The sequence below is a fragment of the Bombus huntii genome, chromosome 4 (assembly GCF_024542735.1).
Source record: "Bombus huntii isolate Logan2020A chromosome 4, iyBomHunt1.1, whole genome shotgun sequence".
Taxonomy (NCBI): Eukaryota; Metazoa; Arthropoda; class Insecta; order Hymenoptera; family Apidae; genus Bombus; species Bombus huntii.
Window position 1 is genome coordinate 1,939,785 of NC_066241.1, and position 24,040 is coordinate 1,963,824.

Genomic DNA, 24,040 nt, shown 5'->3' on the forward strand with positions numbered 1-24,040 from the left:
TATGAACAATATACGAGAGATCATACCAATTTAATATACACAGTAACACCATGTTTATGTATTTCAATGAAGGTAATTAATTTATTAAATATTTTAAATTATTAAAAAATTTCAAATTTTTTTTCCTATACTCAAAATCAACTGAGGTGCTCAAGGTGATCAATTTAGGTTGGGGTTGCTGGTATGTAGCTCGGAAAAGATTAGGTATACGGGTTTTCGCAAGCTATACGAGGAACATATTTAAAGGAAAATGGAAGCCAAGCTATTCCCGTATTCGGGCAGAAGTCCCACTTCAGACAGAATATAATTTCTCTTTATTGGATATAGTATATCGTTTCCCTAGTGGATAAAAGCGCGGAGATAAAGCCAAAATTCTTTTGATATCGAGATACATCGTAGAGAAAAAGAAAGGTGCAGGACAAAGGGGTATGTCCTTGGTGAAACGCTTCCTCACCCTTGTCTCGCGCAAGCTGTATTAGCCGGCGGCATCTTGATATCATCCGAGGAACTTGCCAACTCCTTTATACAGACATTTATTTCCTGGCGTATCTGTTACGACCAAGTGGCAGTCTCGCAGATTGTACTACTTTGCTTTGCCCCAACCTACGTACCTCGCTCCAACCGCTCCATTTCGCCTTCCAAAGAACTTGAACGACCGAAGGAAAACATAATCGTGAGTCATTCGTTACTGCTACGCGATCCAGTAATTACTTTGTAGATAAAACTTCATATAAGTTATAATTCTTTTACATCGCAACTCGTTTGCACAGGAATTCGACAAAATGTATTGCTCCAACATTATGTCCATCCAACAATTAATTAATGTATTCTTTTAACTAAAGTAAAGACTAACTAATTAACTAGAAATTAAAATTGAATTTTTTATCTAAAGAAATTATCATAGCAATAAAGTAGGATGAAAACAATAATGACAGGCAATATAAATTTCTTTTTTAATTAACGAATTCCTTTCTTGGCCTGTAAATTATGCGCAAGGAAACTTCTTTTTGCAAAACAAGTTAACGGGCTTCTACATTTATGTAACCAGTTGTAGAAAATGATGTCTAAGTTTATGAAAAAGATCTTCAATAATATAAAACGTTTCCAATTTCGCTATATGCTCCTTTATATAATCTGAAATATTTTTTTCCTTTAGCTTATATATAGAAAATTATTAAATACTTGTAACTTGCAAGTATGTATAGTAAAAACTTCATATAACAGATAAAGCGATATTTTAGTTATAGAAGAGATAATTAATCAAATCTCTGCAACGAAAGATATTTTAACATAACACTACCTATGTCGAAATCTTAAATAATGACACGTAGAGACAAAACACTCTTTTCTCAATTTGGTCAAGAGAGAGAGGCGGAAACGTGTTACATTATAGATACTACTTGTCTCGATCATCCATGAAAAACATTAACCACAACGCTGGCATACAATAAAAGTCATCAAGGGCTGGTAGAATATATTACAATTTTCAAGACAGAAATTTATGACCTGTCTGACCAGCCCGCCCAGCAATCATCGACAAGAATACAGCCTGTCCAGCACGCTCCGGTTCCTTTCGAACAACGACCAAGATCCAGAAGAAATTAGCACCATGTACTATTCTGGAAGATACCGTCAAGGTAGAAGGGCCTGAGAAAGAAATAAATCAAATTCTGTCGTGCGTCAATGTCGATTCTAAAAGATGTTAATCAATATTATTCATAAAACGTCTTTAGATTTTATGTAAAACATGACTTGCTTACATCGATGTTTCAATACAAACGAATCGACAAAGAATTACATTGTATCATATAAAAGACGAAGCAATTTATAAATCTACTATTGAATAACACTAATCTAAGTAAATTAAGAGAAGATATTTTATAATACCAAATATTTTATAATACCATAATTGTAATTCACTTTTACTAAAAATTCAGAGTTACCTTTGATTTAATAAGGAAACGGTAGTTAAAAATAAATACATACATAGCTCAACAGTAAATATAGAACAACGATTGTCAAAACAATATACATATAAACATCAGATAAATAATTAAAACATTTTACTAAAATACCTATTACTTATATAGAACAAAACTACCTAACAATTAATTATATTATTTTTTTTTGCAACGAAATATTAGTAGTTAATTATGAATTGAATATCTCGTATATTCTTTATAAGAATATTTTAATCACTTCTTTGACTAATTATAAGTAAGTGCATTAAGTAAATTTAAGTCTTGTAAAATTTTAATTTGTTATATAAAACACATGGAAAATATTTGAAAAAGGTGAGCTTTTAACAAATCAAGAATGGATGAAAATAGATAAAACTAATAAGTTATTAAAGATTGAAATACACAATTAATAACTATTATTTAATATAAATATAAACATCAAATTTTATTTTAACTGAATTTTATAATCGTGAATAATTTTGTTTAGTTTTCCTAATTTCAAATTTATTTTACTGCATTGAAAATGGCATTGTTAGTATTCCGGTTGAGATGAATTTCCGGAATAGGCAAAGTTTGGACGATCTTTTCCACCAGGTGACAAAGTTGGGAAAGAAATTAGTAACGTTATTCAGCTGGCACAGCACAGAAGGGTACAAAAAGAGAAGTAAATCTTATTGTGCCAGTATACTAAGATCATTAGTCATGACCTTTGTCCGAATGAATGCAAAGATTAGTTGGTAGGCGTTGGTGTAGGCGGGTTGGTGAAGTCCCTTGACACGACCGAGCACCTGGAGAATCCTCTTCCCCAGAATTTATGTAGAATCGGTGATGAACGGTGAGCGGAAAAGTGGAAAACTGGAAATAGCAAGGAAGATCCGTGGCGCCCCACTGTGGTCTACTAATGAGAACCTTCCTGGGACATTCGTCTTTTATCCTAGACACGTTGACACGTTTCAGCCCCTTAGTGAAAACTGGCCAAGACGGTCAGACGGTCACTGCTTATTCGTTTCCGAAGCGGTTCATTTATATTTTATACCATGATAGTCCGCATACCGCGCCACGATTATACACCTGCCATTCGAGTAAATTTATGTCTTTACTAAATTATCTCATTTCAATTACGCTTATTGTTATGTTCTATTTATATGTATACGACAAAACGTTTTATTAGAGCTACGAAAAGAATGCAATAAATATACTAGTATCGTCTGGAAATTCTCTACATTTATTACAGGCACAGATACAAGTACACTGCAAATTTATTTTTATACCTACTTTGCAAATTTCTTCATACGAATAATTGTAGGCAATAATTTGTAATAAACCGTTAAATGCTTGAGGAGATAAACACAAATCTATATTAGCGTATTAATAACATTTTCGTCAATATCTTATCGGCCGTTCAACTTGTTCGTTCATAAAAATGCTCTCTCGTCGCTGGATTAAGTTATGAGAAAGTCGAGCTGCTTTCCTAAAGTAGCTGAGCATATCTGGCGACACGATCAATGTGTGCGTCGTGTAAAAGGTGGAAGAAACATGTACCACTGTCATTTTATATCATTCAACTTGTTCAACCTACATGAGAACGTAAAATAAATTGACGCGACTCGTACAATACAACAAAACGACGATATGTAATGCGATCGTATCATAAACTGTGAGGTGTCGAGCGATCAAGTCTACGCTAATACGTCTCTCGCTCGATCGAAGGGTATGTACATACGAAATTACGCAATTAAATACCTATGCAAATACTGTGCTGTCAAAGTATTTTTCAAATGTCAAGATAATTTTCTCGAACTATTCAATGTTAATACATATCGTTAATGTAAATATATTTACGTATATGTAGCTATATTTACATATATGTATTTATAATATAGATAGATACATATTTTAATGATTGTAATATTTATCTCAGCTAACGCTATCGAATTAAAATTAAGCAATTATGGATATAACACTTTTTATATTAATCGGACAAATATTCTAGCTACATAATTCTTTTCAACTTTATCAAAGGAACAATTTCAAATATAAAATTTTAGATTATTAATTAAAAAATTAGATTATTATTGAACCAAAATGTATCCATCTGATGAGTTTCAAACATAATAACCTTGAAATATCTTTTAAACAATCAGCGTTTTTATTCTTGTCCGCGACTCAGACCGCGTACAATTGAAAGCAGGTGATATTTCTTTCTACTCAATTTTTGATATTATAATACCTCTGCATAACCTACATTTTTAGCCTTATTACTGACAGGAATTAATACGTATTGGTTTGCTGAATTTCCGAATTCGGATAAACCGACGTAAAAACATTCTTGTTTCTGTAGCTCAAGCCTGAGAAGTTCGTAATCTCTTATTAGTAAGTCGCTCAAGGCGATATTACATAGCTTTTTTAACTCGAGCCGCTGAAGTGCTTACATCGTTTCTTCACACACGATCCTTCCGTTCTTCTTTTGCCTCGCTAGGCCTGACAACATTTTTACCTTGAGGCAGAGGTGTTTCGGAATGACTGAAATTTTCTTTTAAACATTTTATTTACAAAACGAAATTAAGAATCAATTCTGATTAGGTACATAACGAAATAATTATGAATTAAATAATCTATACTGTCTATACGTATGATATATGTACATTAATATTATAAAAAAGGTAGTATGTATTCCAAAAACCAATTTGCACGGCAACGTTGTTTTCTTTTTCTCAAATACTGCAGGAAAATTGTCTTTTAATCTATCTATTATACTGATTGACATTTGGATGCTTCGTATCTATTCTCCAGAATTTTTCTTCGTGCTTCAAGATTCAATATCGTTAACCGTAGAAATTAAATGGTATTTGCATGGTATTTGAGAGATATTTGGGGGACTCAGTGGAAAACAGGCAGCGACCGTTTTATAATTTTAGCGGAGAACAAGTTGAAGGAAAAATTATTTTCACGGGAAATGCGGTATGAAATCGTAATTATCTTAACCGGGACTGGAATAACATGGTAAATGACAGCTGCTGTCAAGATCTGTCACGTATCTCCAAAGCTAAAGAGCCGAGTGTCATGGTACCATTACGTATTTGTTTCTTCTCAGCGTGAAAAAAGTATAATATGATTTTGTTCGGTGAAACGTGCATGCTATTATATTAGAAGATTGACGGATATATACCACATTGCAGGAACGAATTAATGATACAAAAGACGAAAATTTACACATATGTGGCATGTGGCTGTTTTCCACTGAGCGCATCATTTCTAGAAAGTTACCATTTACCGCAATTGTGTAGTGGTGGAAATCGAGCTGCGTTATTCCAACTTACGTTGCATTTATACTCACTGCTTGGTTTCCTAAAGAGTGAGGGTAATAATATATAATATTACCTATGTCCATCTGATGGAAATGTACTTTCCAACGGTGAGAGGATCGTCCAAATCGGTTAAGCAGTTTCTGAGATTACCTCGGATATGTACGATTACCTCTTCTCTCTTTATAACATTGGTATAGATAATGAATTTAAGTATTAGTCTAAAACCACCTAATCATTCAAGTATTTTGAAAAACGTAACTAATAACATAATGATTAGTAAATCACAGTAATTTATGTATATCGAATACTTATTATGGCACTACGTGCATATTCGAAAATATCGTTTATTAAAAGAGATATATTTAAAAAGAAACTGAAGAAATATATTTAAAAATATATTTAGGAGCGTATATAAAAAGTTACTGTTAGGTATACTTTCAGAAAATTTAATAGCATATCATGAGAATGCCGTAGAAATGGCAGAAATCCGATATCGAAAAACTATGGGTTTCATATTTTCATAAAACTGACATCAAATAATAGTAAGGTGGGGGTAACAAGGTAAGCAACCTGATATTCCATTACATTCCGTTTCCTATAGGTTGTACTTACAGAAAGCCGTAACGACGCGACGGGAGTCTATGCATGAAACCGAACACTTCCTGGCATCAAGAATGCCACTCTATATTCGGTACTACTAACAATAAGATGTATATACATCGAAAATAAAACTGTTCAGCCGAATACACAAAACGAAGATTCGTTCGAAAGGGAAACAACTTTCCTCTGAAACGTATTTACAAAATGTACAGTAAGGTAATTATTATTCTCTTTCTTAAATACATACAGTACATATTTTTGGTATAATTAAAATTTATTTCATCTTATATGTATATTTGTATGTTGCTGTATGTTACTTACACAGTGATTTTTAGACATATACATATGGATTTAAACATCGCTTGTCAAAGATTTCAGTCAACGGACTTTTACGAGCTACGTGGAAAAGTGTAGATAACATCATAACGATGGATTGGGTAAAGTTGTTGCGTTACTTCATTATTTATTTCATTACGCCACCTTCCAGTCCAAGAAGCTATAATCATCGAAATGTGGATTTTTATCGTTGATCCGACTAGAGAAAAAGAAAGTGAACAACGATTGATTACTGCATTTAGTTAACCATGCAAATTGACGATGTCCCTATCTATCGTGTTATTACCGCCAATTCCAATAGTTTCTTTTGTATCGCAATTATGGTATATTGACTAGTTTCATCGAAATTAATCGGAGCTTGCCTCAAAGATTGCAATTGGTTCCGGCAGTTTTATACGAACTGGTTTGCTCTCTAGAAACTTGCGCAAGAACGTAAAATTACCTACATACCCATTTTATAATATGTCCTTGACCACACCTGTATTCATACAGCTAAAGGCCTGCGCTATCGACAAAAAATGTAGTACATCTGTTGCACTCGTAAACAAATAAAAAAGATCATGCATAAAATTATTATTATGTACCTTAGTTTGTCTGCACTTAGATATCTAGTATGTTTTTGTAACATACGCAAATATTAACATTTTTAAATCTTTTGTACCTATATCTCATGAAGGAAAACTTGCTGCAAGCTACACTTATTTACTTGTACTGTTTTTTGACAACTATAAACAAAGTTCGTTACACTCTTTAGTGTAACTTTCTAGACCAGTCATTCGTGTATTGCTTCATATTATCTAGTTGAGTCAAATTCTAAGAAAATTCCAATATTTATCAATTGTTTCAAGATAGTATCTAATTGTATAAAAGACATTCGCTTTTTATGTTGAAATATCCTATAAAATATGAAAGTTTTGCAACACAAAGTTAGTAGATTTTTGTAATAGATTAATGTGATTTATGCTTTAGTAAATTATCGAATTTGTTCTGCTTATAAATGCTTTGATCTTATTTTTGACCAATTTCGAAAATACGTCTGTATCGTTTCCATAATCAATAGATACATTGCATGAAAAGATGCACTAATAATACTTAGTAATTAAGGAATACTAGTATGTAATTAAGGTTTATTTTCGCGATTGTTGCCAATCATCTTCATCGTCAGATACACTTTCGTTAGTTGTAAACAAAAGTTTATATGCATATATACTACGACATAATTGTACGAGTAAAACCAATATATACGTATAGACAATTATAATCTAAATGACGGTCCATAGATAACTGTTTAATCTTTTAACAATAACAGTTGGGAAACGAAAAAATTACAATGCTTTTTCCACATATGTAACATGATCCAAATATGTACGTGCAAGTAAACGACGTGAGCAACACAATTAAAAATTATCGCAACGATGACAAAAAGAATCAGGAAATTGGACGGACGTATATGTAGACGTGCGGCTGTGATCGAACGTCGATAGATGAAAAGCGCGTACCGAGACCTTAACTGGTAGAACGTACACGAATCGGTACACGCGTCAGGACGCGACAACGTAGTTAACTACTTCCAGGAATGGTTTCTCGCTCGGTCTCGACACGCACTCAACGACCATATCGAAGTTCCATCTGTGGCTACCGTGCCACGCCGACGGACGTTTCGCCGATCGGCAATCTCTGCCGGATTATTATGCCTGTCCATCGGCTATGATCACCGCGAACACGCCGGTATGCCGACCTCATTAGCTGCTTCGAGTCCGGCTTAAGCCAATGAATAATGGGCCTCGACACAGTGCCGCTGTCATGCTTGCTCATATCTTTCTCGAAGGATTTATTGTCTTCCTTTATTGGCCGTTCGCTAAGCACGCTATATAATCCATGCTGTCAGCCGTTAAATTTTTACCGAGATGTCGCTTTCATTTTCAGAATCCCATATTCTGCTCTACCTAAATGGCCAGCGAAATACATGCACACATTTATTATTACATACATAATACGAATTATTACGTACACAGTTGTTTACAAAATTTGGTGTATACACGCGTAAAATACGTATTTATAAACCACGACGTGACAGCATATAATAAATAACATACAAAATATTTTCATGAAAAAGTACAAATATCTCCTTATGATTTTTTTATAATGCTTATTTTGATTGTAGAAATTAGTTATAGGAATTAAAGTACAAGGAATTAAAGTAAAGTATAGGAAGTAAAGTAAAGTAAATTAAAGTACTGCAGATCGCAGTCAGAAAGTGTTTCTACAAAGTGTAACTCTTTTAAAAAATAGCGAATCTTTTAATCTAATGAATCTATATTAATAATCGATGATAAAAATAAAGACTGAAAAATAAATTTTAATATGTTAATTATAATCGTTTATAAGTATTAGATACATACAGAGAGTCTATAGACTTTGATCGAATTGAACAAATTGGCTTGTTTTTACGATAGTACAATCATTCAAGCATTCGTTTCGTGATTGATCTACTGTTGTTTCTTTCGAATGCAACTCAGCATTACATTTGCGATATTATATTGGAATTCTACGTTATTTCAACAGTAACGTTTCTTGCAATACTTGTATAACAGATGTGATCATGAACTCGTATGCTTATAGTATATATTACATATTCTGAATCGATAGCAAAGTCATTTGAGATTATACTAGATTACAATTCTCATTAACCTCGAACCACATAAATCATAGATTAGATTATTCAGTTTAAGCTGTACGTATTGCAGTTAATCGGATGGTTGATTTGTTTAGAATCTCTTTGCAACAATAATACCTATATATAAAATTAATGATATTCATAACGCAACCAAAATTTTGATTGCTCAAATATCATTCAACTAAATATGAAACATTTAAAATAGCTATAAGTGAAAAGAAAATCGAAATAAGGATAACAAAAAATGAATACCATTCATATGCAAATTACATGTCGATATATCAATATAATATAGGTACTCGATTTAAATTCTTCGATTCAACGAAAAACGGTAGATATATCTATCTATATAAAATAAAGTACGAAATTATAATGAAATATTATTGTTGAGGATTATTAAGAAGCACGAATTTTTGAGTATTATTAAAAATTTCAATTTCAAATTGCCATTTTACCAATCGAAAAGTCATAAAGTTGCAATAGTTATAGCATCGAGATATAAAGTAAGGACATAGAAAGCAGCACTAAAAAAACAAAACATTAACAGTACGACATAACAATATGTTACACTATATCTAATGAGATTATTTATATTATTTATTTGCCAGATTATACTTTAATCATTCGCAATTTGTTGTTAAATTATCTTAGTTAGTTGAAACTAAGGAAATATCATTTTGCCTTAGAAACTCGTAAATTTTACTGAATTGAACTTATGTAATAAATAACAATTGCTGAAAATTTTTCATCGCTAGTTGCGTGTTTCATATCGGTAAACTGGTGCACGATGCTATTACTGCACTTTTTCGTGTAGCTGTAATATCGTATAACACATTCACAGAAGGTTTATTGCATTCTTCCAACAGTCGCGATCTTATTGCACGTCACCAATTGTCAAGAAAGGTATACCGGTTACGATGATCACGGTCATGCCGGTATTCCGGCCTCATTAGCTGTTCGGAACCTGGCTTAAGCCAATGAATAATGGGCTTCGTCCCAATGCTGCCGCCGCTGCTGCTCGTATTTTTCTGCGCGGACTTATTGCGCTAACCCGCCAAGTCACGATTATTTATACTGCCGGTTCAAGAACAGCTTTCTTGCTTTTTGTCAGCGAAATAGGTAGCATACATCAAGGCCCAGGAAGCCTTAGATTCCCGTAACGCATCGTGTTTAAGGGAAACTGCTCGTTGCGGTGGATGATGGAGCCACGAACAAACTTTTTTTATTTTTAATACGGAATCCCGTTATTCTCCAAGTCTATCAATACGATCGCCCTTTATGATATTCCATCGCGATTATGTTTACATCGTGTAGAGTAACTGATAAAAAACATTAAAAAATTTTGAAGAATCGAATAGCACTCGGTGCGATATTTTATGTAAATGTTTATTTAATAAATGATATTTTATTTTCACTTTTCTATTTTAATACACTCGTATATTATGCAGTGTATAAAAGCTTACACGATTGTTTGACTCAGAGAATAAATGGTGTCTTAAAAATGAGTGTAACAAATTTTTTGAATCATTATCTAGAAAAATGATAAATGCGTGGGCTATTAATATAACTGTAATGGAGTATATCAGGCACGAAAGAGTTATTTTATTCATGGTACATGAATCCTAGAAAATACATTAATCATTAATAGCTTCCAAAGAAAACTTGAAGCGTCCCATTTCCAGATTTGCTATTCAAGTTATCCACATTTTGAAATTATTAATAATCAAATATGCAATTCGCATAACTACAAATGCTCGTTAATAGTTCGCGTATAGTAGTTGAGCATCAATCTACGACGAAAGGTAATATTATTTATGAATAGCTATACATGATAGATGAGGTAGGTTCCGACAGACATATAACGGACGTAAAGTATTGAGTAGTTCGTTTCATGGAATAGAGGATGTGAATTTTTCTTAGGCATTGATAAACGTCCGTGTAACATCTGTGAATTATGTTTTCACGGGTAGTCTGTTACGGTCTTTCCTTAATACTTTAGGAATGTGCGTTCGAAACACATAAATCGCACTCCAATGTGCTTGAAAGTACATTAGCAAATAAACGTTCTCACGATATTTCTCGGAAGAGGAATCTAGGTCTAGACTCTAAACGATAGATCAGGAACGTTCTGAATTATATCTCACTGTTTAACGCATTACTCAACCTTACGATAATCAATTTTAGACGTTTCACTGGAATAGCTGTGTTAATATTAATTACAGACGTCGATGAAATTTCAAATAGTATATTTCAGTATGTATGTTAGTATGTATACGTATACAGTATGTATAAAATAGTATGTATATTTCAATTACGTTTAAAATCGGACATCGTTTGCAAAATATTGCGAAACAATATTAATAGCATACATCGTTGTGTACATTGCATTACGAAGCAAAGCATCGCGTAACACACACAGAATATTATTTAGACAGCATTTTGTCAACGTTGGCTATCTCACAGAGAACTATTGATTTCATACTTTCAGCGGTCCTTCATCATTTGAAGAGTTTAATGGCAGTCGTGAATAAGCCAAAGAGTCTCTTACCACTTCGATGAACAGACATGGCAGTCCCGAGAAATTACTTCTTTCACATTTCATTTCGTGCTCGTTCTTCTGGGTGATGTCCAAGATACCGCCCACGCTACGTCTATAAGAGCCGGCTGATATATCGCCTCGTTAATGTTTCGCTTCATCAGATGTTATGACTGAACATCCTTTACCCTGCCACTGGGTGGTCATTTCTGACTGCTCTTATTGCGAAACCCACTGTTATAAATTATAGGGAATGTCGGTCCCGCGTTCGTAAGTCGCGCGTTTCGTCTTTCTGGGTGCATAAACAGACAGCGTCCCTTCATGGTGCTGCGATCGAAGATTAATTTGCATCCTCGTAACGGCTTCATATCGATTTCGATCGTTGTTTCGGAGAGATAAATTGCACGACGGTTGTTTTCTATTTTTCTCCCGTGCATCGATACTCGTAATCTGTCTCCGATAATACATCTAGGAAAAATGACGCCGTGAAAAATTGATGCAAATTATAGTCTGTGCCGCTCGCGTTAATCTGTTATCGATAAAAAGCACGATCGATGGCTTCGCATTTAAGTGGCAAAGATAAAATATCGGCAAATACGTCGTTTTTATAAAATATTACGTACTGACGTCATGTGGAAAACGACCAAGCGCAACATTTAATTTTTAGATATAAATAGAAGGATCTCAAGTTTCGTAGTTAGCATAGAATTTAAAAACGCTATTTACGAGTCGAAGGTAAGAGAAGCGTTTACGTGTGTGTAGATACATTGAAGCGCGTTCGAAGCGAGACGTCAGCGTGACAAAACGTTAAACGGTTAATTTATTCAAAAGGCATCTTAATGAGAAAATTAATCACTGTCAAATTCAACTGGTTACATCGCTATTTATAGTCTACATGATTGCATGACATTTTTCGCAATTTAAATATCAAACGATTCAGCAGCATACACAAAGTGCAAAGCTACTTTTACATACAATAGGCAAACCTATGACGTTATATCATAAAAATCAATGTTTATATCACGATTGTACGTTGAAAAAGTACAAATCCCTCGCTTGCGAAAGATTAAAAATTGTTATAGAAAATTTTTAAATATTCCATTTTCCATGTGCTTGTTACATTCGCTTAATTTCTGATGCAGACAAAAATAAGAAAATATGTAGGTATACCTATAATAAATGCGACTTGTTAAAAAAAATTGCATTTATACTGAAACATTACGTGATAAATGTTATTTCGTGTCTTGAGCTATCATCCTTTCCATCCAATTTCCTATTCATTCCCTGAACTTGACAGTCAATCTATGCGTATTACGAAGGGTTCGTCGTAGACGATGTATTCGAGGGTGAATGCCTTTCCGTGCGCGAATGCACGATATATATAAGAAAATGTCTGTATGCACATACACATTTACGTGCACGAAAAATAGCGTGGGCCACGATCTCTGTAAAAGCGTCGCCGTTTAGATAATAACGCGCATTTTATCTCCCTCATAAAACCTAATTTATAGCCGCATCCAAGTCTATAGGCGTGTACGAACGGCCGTCGGGAATAGGAAGAGCTCTGACAGAGACAGTGCCGTAATTCTCAAGGTAGCAACTCCACAAACTTTACTTCATCAGAAACAATATCGTCGCTCTTAGAATTTTTCATGCCGTAATTTTACATTGTTTTTACCGCGAACTGAATTTTCGATTATACGCTACAATGAAAAACCTTTACAATTTATAATACATTGGTAAAAAAATTTTTCTTTCTTATACGTTTCAACATATTCCAATTTCATAATTTTTATCGGCAGTATAAATAAAAGCTATGAATAATAAAAGGTATAATAATAACCAAAGTATATCAGGATACTTGATTAGATTAAAAAGTGTCATCAATATTTTAAAACTTTATTCAACGTTATATTGAGATGAAACGTTGATTAAATTATCGCTTGCTTAAATTATTCAAAGGAAAAACTTGCGGTTCTTGAGAAACTTGTAGCAGGATTCGTTAGTTACGGCACTGGAGGGGTTGCATCAGAGCGAAGGTTGCTGAAAGTGAATAGGCCGGTAATATTATATCGGTGTTGAAACGTCTCCCTTCGGCATTTAGGTGACGAAAAATATGAGCGTCACGCGTGTGTGTGCCCGCGCGCGCGCTTTCGCGACGGCTGAATGCAGTTACCGACGATAAACTGCATACGTGTTTACCGTATAATCTCCGACGGACGGCTATAAATCCGTGATTTACTCTCATTACTGGGCCTTTGAGTGTTACGACTTGTGCTTACGATACACAACCGTCCGGATAGTTTAATTTATTCATTTAGGTCCGCGCTTTTCTGTCGTGCCATGTTCCACTTTACTGGTCGTACAAAAGTTGTCCGACGACACACGCGTGACAATAATGAGACGTATCGTTGCTCCGTCCGAAACACCTTACTAATTGAACGTCAGATTTTATGAATTCACCCAATCGAAGTGTCATCTTAATAGAAACATGTAGCAATTATAAAACAAAAACAGAAAGAACCGTTTGGATGGCATCTAATAGCTCGTAACACGTCTCACAATAATCTGTTATGTTGAAACAATAGGTATTATTGGTTGAAGCATCGATAGAAAAGTATAACGACACTTGCGGTTTTATACGGAAACCGCTAGAAATTTGAAAAAAAAACAAACACCATTTTTGCGAATTTGTTAAAAAACTGTTTTCTCTTGAGCTACAATGATTTCGAAATATGCTATAAAGCTCAACATTTTCAACAGCTTCTTCCTATACATATAAGTTTCAAGTTATATGCAAAATATAACTATAAGATTGGTAGTACATAATGTTAATCCGGCTGCGCACCGCGTCGTGAGACAGCCAGCCAACATTATTTATATTAATAAAGATAAGGGGATTCGCAAGGCCTCATGGAGCCGGATTAATATTACTACATACTAACTGCTAAGGCCGAGCAGCGAGATATTTTTACGTATAACTCCGAAGTTAAAGCCAACTGCCATTATATGTATAGGAAAAAATTGTACAAAATGTTGAGCTTTACGACATATTTTAAAATCATACAAAGCAAGATTTTCGACAAATTCACCAAAATGGTTATTTTTCTCCAATTTTCTGCGGTTTCCGTGCAATAATACTAGCGTCGTTACGTTCCTCTATTGATGCTCCAACGAATGACACTCTTTTCACGAGGATCTATCGACTTCCATAAAGTGAAACGTATTCAATATTTAATATTTGAATTTAATTACTTTTGAATTTATCGTCCGTGCCTCGCGACCAGAAATTCCTTTAAAAGTGTGCCTGGTCACGCGGATATGAATTCTAATGTCTGTACGGAAAACTAGAAACTACGGCTAAAGAACTGGGAACGTTGAAATAATTGAAACCGCATTCATGAGATACTCTGTAGGTAGGTTTGTCCCTGTCGAGAAATCAATGCAAATACAACGAATTTCATGGCACCACGTGTCAAGAGTAACGAGTGTAGAGTGCGGACGCGCTGGACGAGTATAAGCGTAGAAGAGGAACGTTAGGGTGAAAGCAATGTTGGAAGGATTGCAGGAGAAGAGGGTATAAGGTAACATACATCACGTTCCCAGTTTATGGTCCGATACGCTCCTAGGAATTGGCACCCGTGCTGAGCTTTCCCGCAAATGTAAGGAACGTAGGGGTACGAAGCAACGAGATACGAGGCGTTATGGCTCTTCCTGGCTCGTAACCTCTGGTCATAAAGCTACTGCACGCTAAAATATTGTCCGCCGCCACGTCTCCACGCCTACGCGTCTATCCGTCGATCTATCTTAATGCTATTATCGTAATTTATTAGTGGAGTTCCCGGAGAATGAATCGATCCATCGTAGCCGCCCCAAAAACGGATCACGGATAATCTAAGACGATCACGATCGTAATGAGACTATTAAATAAAAGCGATACCAACTCAAATTAGTTCACATCCGTTTAAGTGTACTATTCGAATATCGTATTTTTGTAAGGAAGGATGATTATTATCAACCACGTAGAATGCAATACAGAACCACATGAAATATAATACAAAAACAAATAACGTATTTTCATTATCTCTAATTATAGAATCTTCTCCCGGTCGTTTTAGTCACCTTAGTTACGCAATTTATCACTTATCGATTAATTAATAAATACACGAGATCAAATTAATATTTAAGATTCAAAATGCTTAAGCAGAACGGGGATCTATAATAAGCCAACATTTAGCAAAGTAGTATACGAAGATCTATATATAGAATTAATAAAACTGTTAACTTAATAGAACTCATTAATAACTGTTACTAGCTGTTTTTATAAAACGAAATATCCGTCTTGGCAACTTAAACTATGGAAGAAAGATGTTCATCAAATATATCCACAAGGACAAAAAACGGAGACTGCGCAAAAGACATTTAAATAATGTAGTGTTTCGTATTTCGAAGAAAATATAAGTAAGAATGACAACTTTGTGGAAGAAACATTGTGCCAATTGAAGTCCTCATTCTCACACTCAGGATTTATAATCAACCGTACAAATTTAGTGATGGTATTATTTGATCTCTGCATTGTCGCTAACAATCTGCGTCGTAATAAATCATTTCCTCGACATTGATTGAAAGCTTAATTACACAAAAGACTGGCAAGTCTTAAAATTTTTAAACGATCCAATTATCGAACTATTCATCTTGTTCAAATGCATTTAGTTTTACAATTTATAATTTCAAATTATAAATAATATTACAAAAATATTTTTACTGGCGCAATTAATCAGAAATGAACAAACAGTATTTTTTAAATATTTTCAAAATGGATAGGCGATTTTTAGACGGTTTGAAGAAATATATATATATATCACAACAATTGTTCAAGGCGTACACCAAAGCAAGACTGCGATTTAAGGTGATGCGCATCCGCGAGCGTACTTACACGCATTCATAGACACGCTTACACACGTACGATATTATTATCTCGTGATTCATAGCGCGCATTCATAAATGTTCCCAAGCTGTATAACGGCACGGTACACAGCGGTATGTATCGATTAACGTCGCTTCCCGACGGGATTTACAGCCGGTGACTAAATTATTTAAAGTCTTCATTTGTAGCGCGACGGATGGACGGACACGACCTGGCGACCACGTATCCAGTTCTTCTTCGGGCGACCTGGTACAATCGCTGACAAAAGTTCATTATATCTTCGACCTCGACCAAAGCCCCGTTGATGCACGTATATACAATGGTATGTCATAAAGCGGACGTTCACTTTTCTCTTTCTCCGCGTTAAATCGAATGTGTAACACAGTTTTCGTGATAAGGCGGTCGATCGTGACATGAAAGTTTTAACACGCTCGATAGTTGGTATTTCTTATATTAAAACCTGGTTTCTAGCGACATTATTTGTAATGATCTTATGATATCGCTATCGGCATAACACAAAATATTAATTCTACTATAGGTATAAGTGCTTATCTCCTTGATGATATTTTCATCCTTCACGGTCATGATAATATACACTAGGAAATATATCACTAAGTTAGAATCATTCGAATTACTTCTACTTACATTTACAAGAATTTAACTTGATCGTATCTTCTTGTAGTTTTCAGTTCGCTTCGTTTCGGTTCGGAGTTATTGTTGTTGCATTTTCAAGATGTAAGCGTCTTACACAAAGGTGATAGTCCACGGTAGGAGATGAAACAATAGAAAATAAACCACGGAATGTATGAATTATTGTAATATAGTAAATTATTACAAAAAATTTATTGAATATTTGATCGTGAACGAAAAAAATGTGTTCAATTTCTGGTTGTCGGTGAACTTTTGCACGTGAGTATACGCAAGAAAGATTGCCGGATTGTGTGGCGTGCCGCGGCTGCCACCGTCCGCGCCACGAACGTCCAAATGCTCCAGAGAAGAAGAAAGGGAAACAGAGAAGTAGGAGAGAAACCGATCGGTCAAGAAAGAAATAAAGACGAAAAGCTAAATAGAAAAGGAAGAAGAGAGAAGAGAAGAGAAAGGAAAAGAAGGGAAAAGAAGGGAACAGAAGGGACGAGAAGAGAAGAGAAGAGAAGAGAAGACAAGGGAAGAGAACAGTGTTGCAGGCGTCCATGGAAGGCACGTCGTGCAGAACGTCGGCGAACTCGTGTGTGTTCCGTGTTCCGAATGCACGGAACAAGCGCTGCTTGTCCGCGGCCACCTGAGTTATGATCGCTCTGTGCCCACCCTGGCTGCTCGGCTGGCTGCTTGGCTGCCTACCTCCTTGCTTCCCTAACTGCCCTCTTCTTCTTCACCCTTCTACTTTCACAGCGGCCATCTTGACTCCAGGAACCGGTTAGCTCCTCCGACTTGGTATATTCCACACGGTGAGTTTTACGGACACACATAAACACCGAATGAACAGTGTTCGGCGACATCAGCGACTGTGGCGCCCTCGGAAGTCCATCCGAGTCTACTCGACGTTAATGGCTCGTGTGGCGCGAGTTCCTTTGTACTGTTTAATAACGTCGTTATATTACCAAGCACGGTCGTCCGGCAGAATTGATTTTTAAATCCACTCGTTTCAAAGTACCGCCCCGATTCGCTTGCCTTTGTCGATGCTTTGAAACATCGATGCACAGATGCGTTAGTTGTCGATAGTTGTTCTCCATGCTCGTTTGAAGGATCAAAGCGCAACCGCGGTTATCGTTGCGTTGAGCTGGGGAAATTTTAAAGATATTACAAAAGAAGAAAAACCACGGATTGTTTCTCGCGAAACGCGTGAACCGGGAGATAACACGCTTTAATATTCACCTTCGTGCACGTCTCGATAGCTGTGTAAGATTTATCTTTCATTAGTAAGTCATTTGCATTGAATAGACACGTTATGGGTTAACGGGTGTCTCGTTAATTGTTTGTTCCTGTTCCTTGTCTAACTGCTGACGCCGATACTGGCGTGGCCTGACGCTTTGACAAGGTACACCGTAGATATTACAGCGGTTTGTAGTATAGCATATCAAATTGCGGTATGCGAAAAGGTGTAAGAGAGCCAACCGCAGCCCACGGCAACGAGGCGTGGTCGCCGCAATTACCTCGATAGAGTTACAAGACTTGTTTTATGCTCTCGCACAAATTTATTAGCCCCATTCGCGTCAGTTTAATTACGAATAAGATCCGCTGTGATTCTTTCTCTTTTTCCTCCTTCTCTTTTTCCTAGAGGAAACGTACAGACGTTACAGCTACCTCTTCATGAGGATCGGGAACTTCATTCGGGACCAGTGCATCTATATGTGTTACTACACGTTCGAAAATCCTAATGAATTATACTTACACAGAAGCGCGCTTGATATCAATCGCGTTCATTTTATACTAGACGCATTCCTTGAAACTTCTGCGGTAATTAGTTTTACCGCTAAACGCTTAGCGGAACCCGAGAGGCTGCTAACTGCTTTCCACCTACGCAACACCGCTTCGCTTCTTCCCTTCTCTACACCTATTTTCCCTCTTTCTTTCTCTTTGCTCTTTCCGTCCTCATCATCGTTATTCCGCTCGCTTTTTCTCCCTTTACTCCCTTGAATCTAGGTACCGCCTCGTCGACTCTCTCGCTTCGCCGCTAACAGTGAGCAATTAAGCGGAGCAAAGCCAAGGAATATGTATTATGAAATTAATTATATCGTGATATTGGAGTCGCGAGCTGGCGTGCAAGGTGTAGATAAGCATTTAAATTGACACATTCCTGATGTATCTTAGGCTGTGCGGATATCGCATTTACGATAAACATTGATTTTATTACTGCTTCGACTGTATGCTGCAGCAGCAGCTTTTACAACCACACATGCAGATAAGCATTTTATATTTTGTACTTGCTAAGTTAATTATTTTGAGTTCCATGCACGATTCTTTTTAATATCTTTAATATCTTTCACCTGCGTTTGCATATTATTTACAAATTACATGTCGACACTTTCTCCTAATTCCTGTTACCGTAAGTATTAGTAAAAAAAAGTAATATTGAGAATATTGCGTCGCAAAGTTAGATCAAGATAAATTTTCATAAATATCGTTATCGCTAAAAAATTATACTTTTTATGCAAATAAGTCGTGGAAAAAATATTGGAAATGACGCGTGTCCTGTTTGTACTCGTAAACGGAGATTCGTTAAAGGAAAGAAGAAACAGCGAAGAATGTCAGTAAGCGTGGCGCTCGACATCGAATCGCAGCCCCTCCACAAACGTGGAAGACAAATCGGCCCCGGTGGGTGCAAACGTCGTAATTATCGGAGGCGGTAATCTCTCGACGTGGAAGTGGAGGATGAGGAGAAGGAAGAAGAAGAGGCGCTCAGTGAAAACTGCGTGACAGAGTGGCTCGGCCTGTTCACCCTTGGCGTCCTCCGAGTTGGCGTACCCTTTTGCCCGGAGTGTCGGCCATACATTACCGCCGTTAGAGCCCGCCAGCACTATATTATTCCCTGACACGGCGTGGCGTGGCGTGGCGTAGTATGGTGCGGTGTGGTATGGCATGGCGTACTGTAAAACGACGCGGCGTGAGCAGAAGAGAAATGGAGAAAGTGAAAGAGAGAAGTTCGGGAAGGGGAAGGAGAGAAAGAGGGGGAGAGAAAGAGAGAGAGAGAAAGAAAGAGAGAAAGATAGAAGTGGAAGAAGGAGGCGCAAAGAGGACAGGGATACAACAGAACGGTTGGGGTAGGAAGGGTGAAAGGCGAGAGAATACGAAAAGAGAAAACAAGAGTAAGAAGGAGAGGAGCGGGGAGAGAAAAAGGGAGAAAGAGACGCGGAAGAATTGGAGGGAGATAGAAAACCGGTACACTCGACTGCTGATAAACTACCCTCTGCGCTCACTTCGCAGGTATAATAAAATTATATCTGGTCGGCTGTATCGCGATTCTGGCTGCGAGCGGCGAGGTCGGCACAAAGTTGCCGCCTGCGCGCCTACGGCGGCCGTGATAAATAACGTTACGCAGGCCGAGAAGCGGCGGGCTGCATAAGCATGGCCCTGATTCCACGTCGCGGCACTTCTCGAGTCACGGCCACGCCATGGTAAGCCGCACCGTAGCCACGCCGCGCCGCGCCGTGCCACTACCGCGGCTGCGGCCAGCACGCGGACACGGACGTGTACCGGTGTACCACCATCGCTTTCAGAACTGCTGCTGCTGCCGCCGCTGCTGTTGCTGTTCCTGTTGCTGGACTATAGCTGGATTTCGAACGCGCATACAATCACAATCTTTCTACAAGATCCTAACACCTTTCCTATGTGTAGCTCGAAGCACGTGGAACGTCCATTTCGCTTCGTTATACGCTCTGGCAAACGAGCGAACACGCCAAAGCCAAAATCAACGCCAGAGGTTGAGCGCTGTGCACTTCTGTGCGCTTCACTCAACTCGTTCGTAAATTATAAGTCTTGGGGACATGGTTCGGCTTGAAATACTGGTACTGACACGCGCAGTGGGACGCGGATGCATAAACGCGCCGACGAACTGGAAAACGACGCAGCGGCTTTCGAACAGGGACGTCCGGAACGTTCGTTCCAGTTAGCGCGGAACGTCGTATATGCGACGTGAATACGACATCGCGTGACAGTCCACTCGTACACTCCGCTTCGTCGACTTTATCGGACGCGATACCGTGATTCAGGCATTCGACGATGGTATCATCGCACGCCTGCCGCTTCGAGCAGGTGAATTTATTCCTTTTTCAAACTGACTTTAACATGACCGCCATTCTAGATCGATCTTTGTTATATTTCCTCCACCCGATATTTACGAGTCTTTGAAACGTATCTAAAAATATACGTGTAGCTACATATTTTCATACTTTAAAGTATTTTAACATTTAAATCGAGTAAATGACAAGGAAAATTGACGTGTCTAAAATTTTCTATTTAAACTGACATGACATATTGCTGGAAAACTGCCAAAGAATCATCCCACTCATCAGCATTTAAAGTACGTTCAAGATGCATTGCCAAACGTGCCAGTGATTAACAGATGCCGCAGTTGTTAGCAACTACCAACCAAATCGAGGCTTATCACGGATTACATCTCCCCGAGGGGCTCTTACTTCCTACGACGAAACTAGGATCTATACTTGGATGCCGGATTTCGAATATTATACCTTGCCTGCCACTTCCCGCTGTCATGGCTTATGTCATCCTGTCTTTTCTTTACCTGTCAAGTAGAAAGACACAACCTGTTCCCTAATGGGAAAGCTCCTTTGCTAGAATAAAGGGGACGTTATTTTCGTAGGATTGATATCGAGCAAATACATTGCATTGTAAAATTAGTAATATCTTTAAGGAATGTTGTAGATCCTATATCAACAACAAACAGCGAATGATCCTTCGCATCAAGAGAATTTTCTGTGCATAATTCCGAAAATATTTTTAAGGTGATATTATATTTATAGCAGTGAATTTGGAAGAGAACACATCAGAACAAAGTTAACACAGTCATTTCGAAAATTCTTCTGTCAAACATACCAAGTAAAATGGCAGGCTAAGAGAGACTCGTGAATGCAATATGTATTACGCGCATGAAGATAATATAGAGCCTCAGGGAGGTGGTGGCTGACTGAGTTTATTCCAAAAGACAACAATAGAATGCATCGGTAGAGCGTATTGTATGCAGGAGGGCGTGGTATGGTTTACAATACCTGCTGCATTATGTATCTCATGCCCGTGGTTATCTCTGTGTGTTGTAATCCTAAACAACCATCTATACACGCACTTCATATGGTAGCTACAGTTCTAACAACAGTGTGATTCACTTATAGATGGCCCAAATCATTTTTTAGAATTATTTACTCACTATTCTACCGAATATTGACACTATTGACGAAGTCACTCGAGTTATTCCTTGATAAGTTTCGAATAATAAATTTTATATGGAGAAATATTTACTAGAGCGTATTAGATTTTGTCTATAGAATTAAATTCTTCATTTCGAAGTGAGATATAAGGCAGATATAAAAAGTATTCGTATTTTTTATAATATTAGAATTTATATAAATGTTATACTTTCGGTAAATATTTGCGAAAGTGTACCAAAGTGTACCAAGCTTTACCGACCCTAAAATAAAAGCGTTCGCTATATTTATTTACATTCATGTCTTTTGACTTTTAGGATTATTTCCTTTCATGTTAAAAGTCATGAAAAAAGGTAAATTACCAGTCATAGGACAAAGGAGCGATAAAACGAAAAACGCGGCTGCAGATTAATATGTATAATGTATAGTGCCCAATTGTATGATAGTTTAAAAGATTCAAATCTAAATGGCCGTGTTATAAATGTTACCATAAAACAACTGGACAGATTCAAGCTTATACTCGATGCTGAGCAAAAGAATGAACTAAATGAATACTTCGACAGAGGAAAGGTACTTTTTACATAACTTTTGTCTTAAATTTAAGGCTTCTAATATTGCGAATATAATTCGGGAAAAAATCATATTCCTTATTATAACTTTGGTGTGAGTTAATATATGTTGCATTAATCACTACAGCTCATTAATCACTATTTAATAAGTTTTGTGGAATTTATCCGGAAAAGGGATACCCGTTAATGTCCGCTGTAAGAAGATACGTTATAATTGCATGGTACTGTTTGTAGTTATTAGAAAGAAAAATAGTGAATATAAATATTAAGTCGGACTGCTAGTTGATTTCGTTCTTTCATAATGGTATAAAAACATCACTTTCCTGGTGTGAAATGGGTAATATTTTATTTTCTTAATAGTCGCACATTTAGTCATATAAAAAATGCAGCAAAACGAGCAACAGATAATCTTAATGACGCTAAGTAAGCTGTAATAGAAAGGAGGATAGAAGCCAGAAAAACGGTGCTTTGAGAAGCATCAGAAAGGAAGAAAATGGGTGTATAAATCTGGAGAGTCGGGAACATAGTCTAGCAGCTGGTTTCCGTCACTCATGCGGTTCCTTTGATCTTCCACGCGTCTACCCCGCACTTAGGCGCGTTTTCTAACTTAATTTCAACTCGGTTGCACGCCTAACACTGCTCTCAGTTGCAGTTTGTTTCCGTTGCGGCAGAATGTCAAAGACACTGAGATTTCGGAATTCATCCCATCTCGTTTGCTCGATGACAAAGGCGAACCACTACGGCTTACGTTACACTTTCATTTCTCCTCTAATTAAGGCTTTTCAAGGTTTATTACAAACTTTACCGTGCATGTAATGTTTAACGGTAGTTACGAGTATTTCAGAAAATGTAAGATAGATATAGAAAGGAAAACGAAAATAAAAATAAAAATGAAATAAATTTGTTATATGTATGTAGACATAGTCTATAGTCTATTACGACTATATGTACGTATATTAAATCTACTTTAGGTTGGAATAAACTTTTCGTAACTTGTATTTTTACTTGTCGTATATAACATTTATTCTTCCTCTCTTTCTCTCTTCCTTTCGTGTTGAATTTCTCTATTCCCTTTATTAACTTTTTATTATTTATTTAAATTTCTTTTCTTTAATTAAAAAATATTGAAAAATTATTTTTAAATTTATTTATATAATCTAAACTAATAATTTGAACAACGAAAATAATGATAATATTAATGATAATAACGACATATTGTCGTAGAGTGTTTGCTTTCTACAACAGAAATT

General features: G+C 36.5%; 1 long non-coding RNA gene across 2 annotated transcripts; it reads left to right on the forward strand.

Moving 5' to 3' along the window:
• Positions 1–10,983: 10,983 nt before the first annotated feature.
• On the forward strand, positions 10,984–23,788 carry LOC126865299 (uncharacterized). Of its 2 annotated transcripts, XR_007689482.1 has the most exons (3): positions 10,984–16,458; positions 16,534–16,667; positions 17,028–23,788. It is a non-coding gene; the product is annotated as an uncharacterized LOC126865299 (long non-coding RNA). The 2 variants fall into 2 exon arrangements; XR_007689481.1 differs by having other exon boundaries at positions 10,984–16,667.
• Positions 23,789–24,040: the final 252 nt, after the last annotated feature.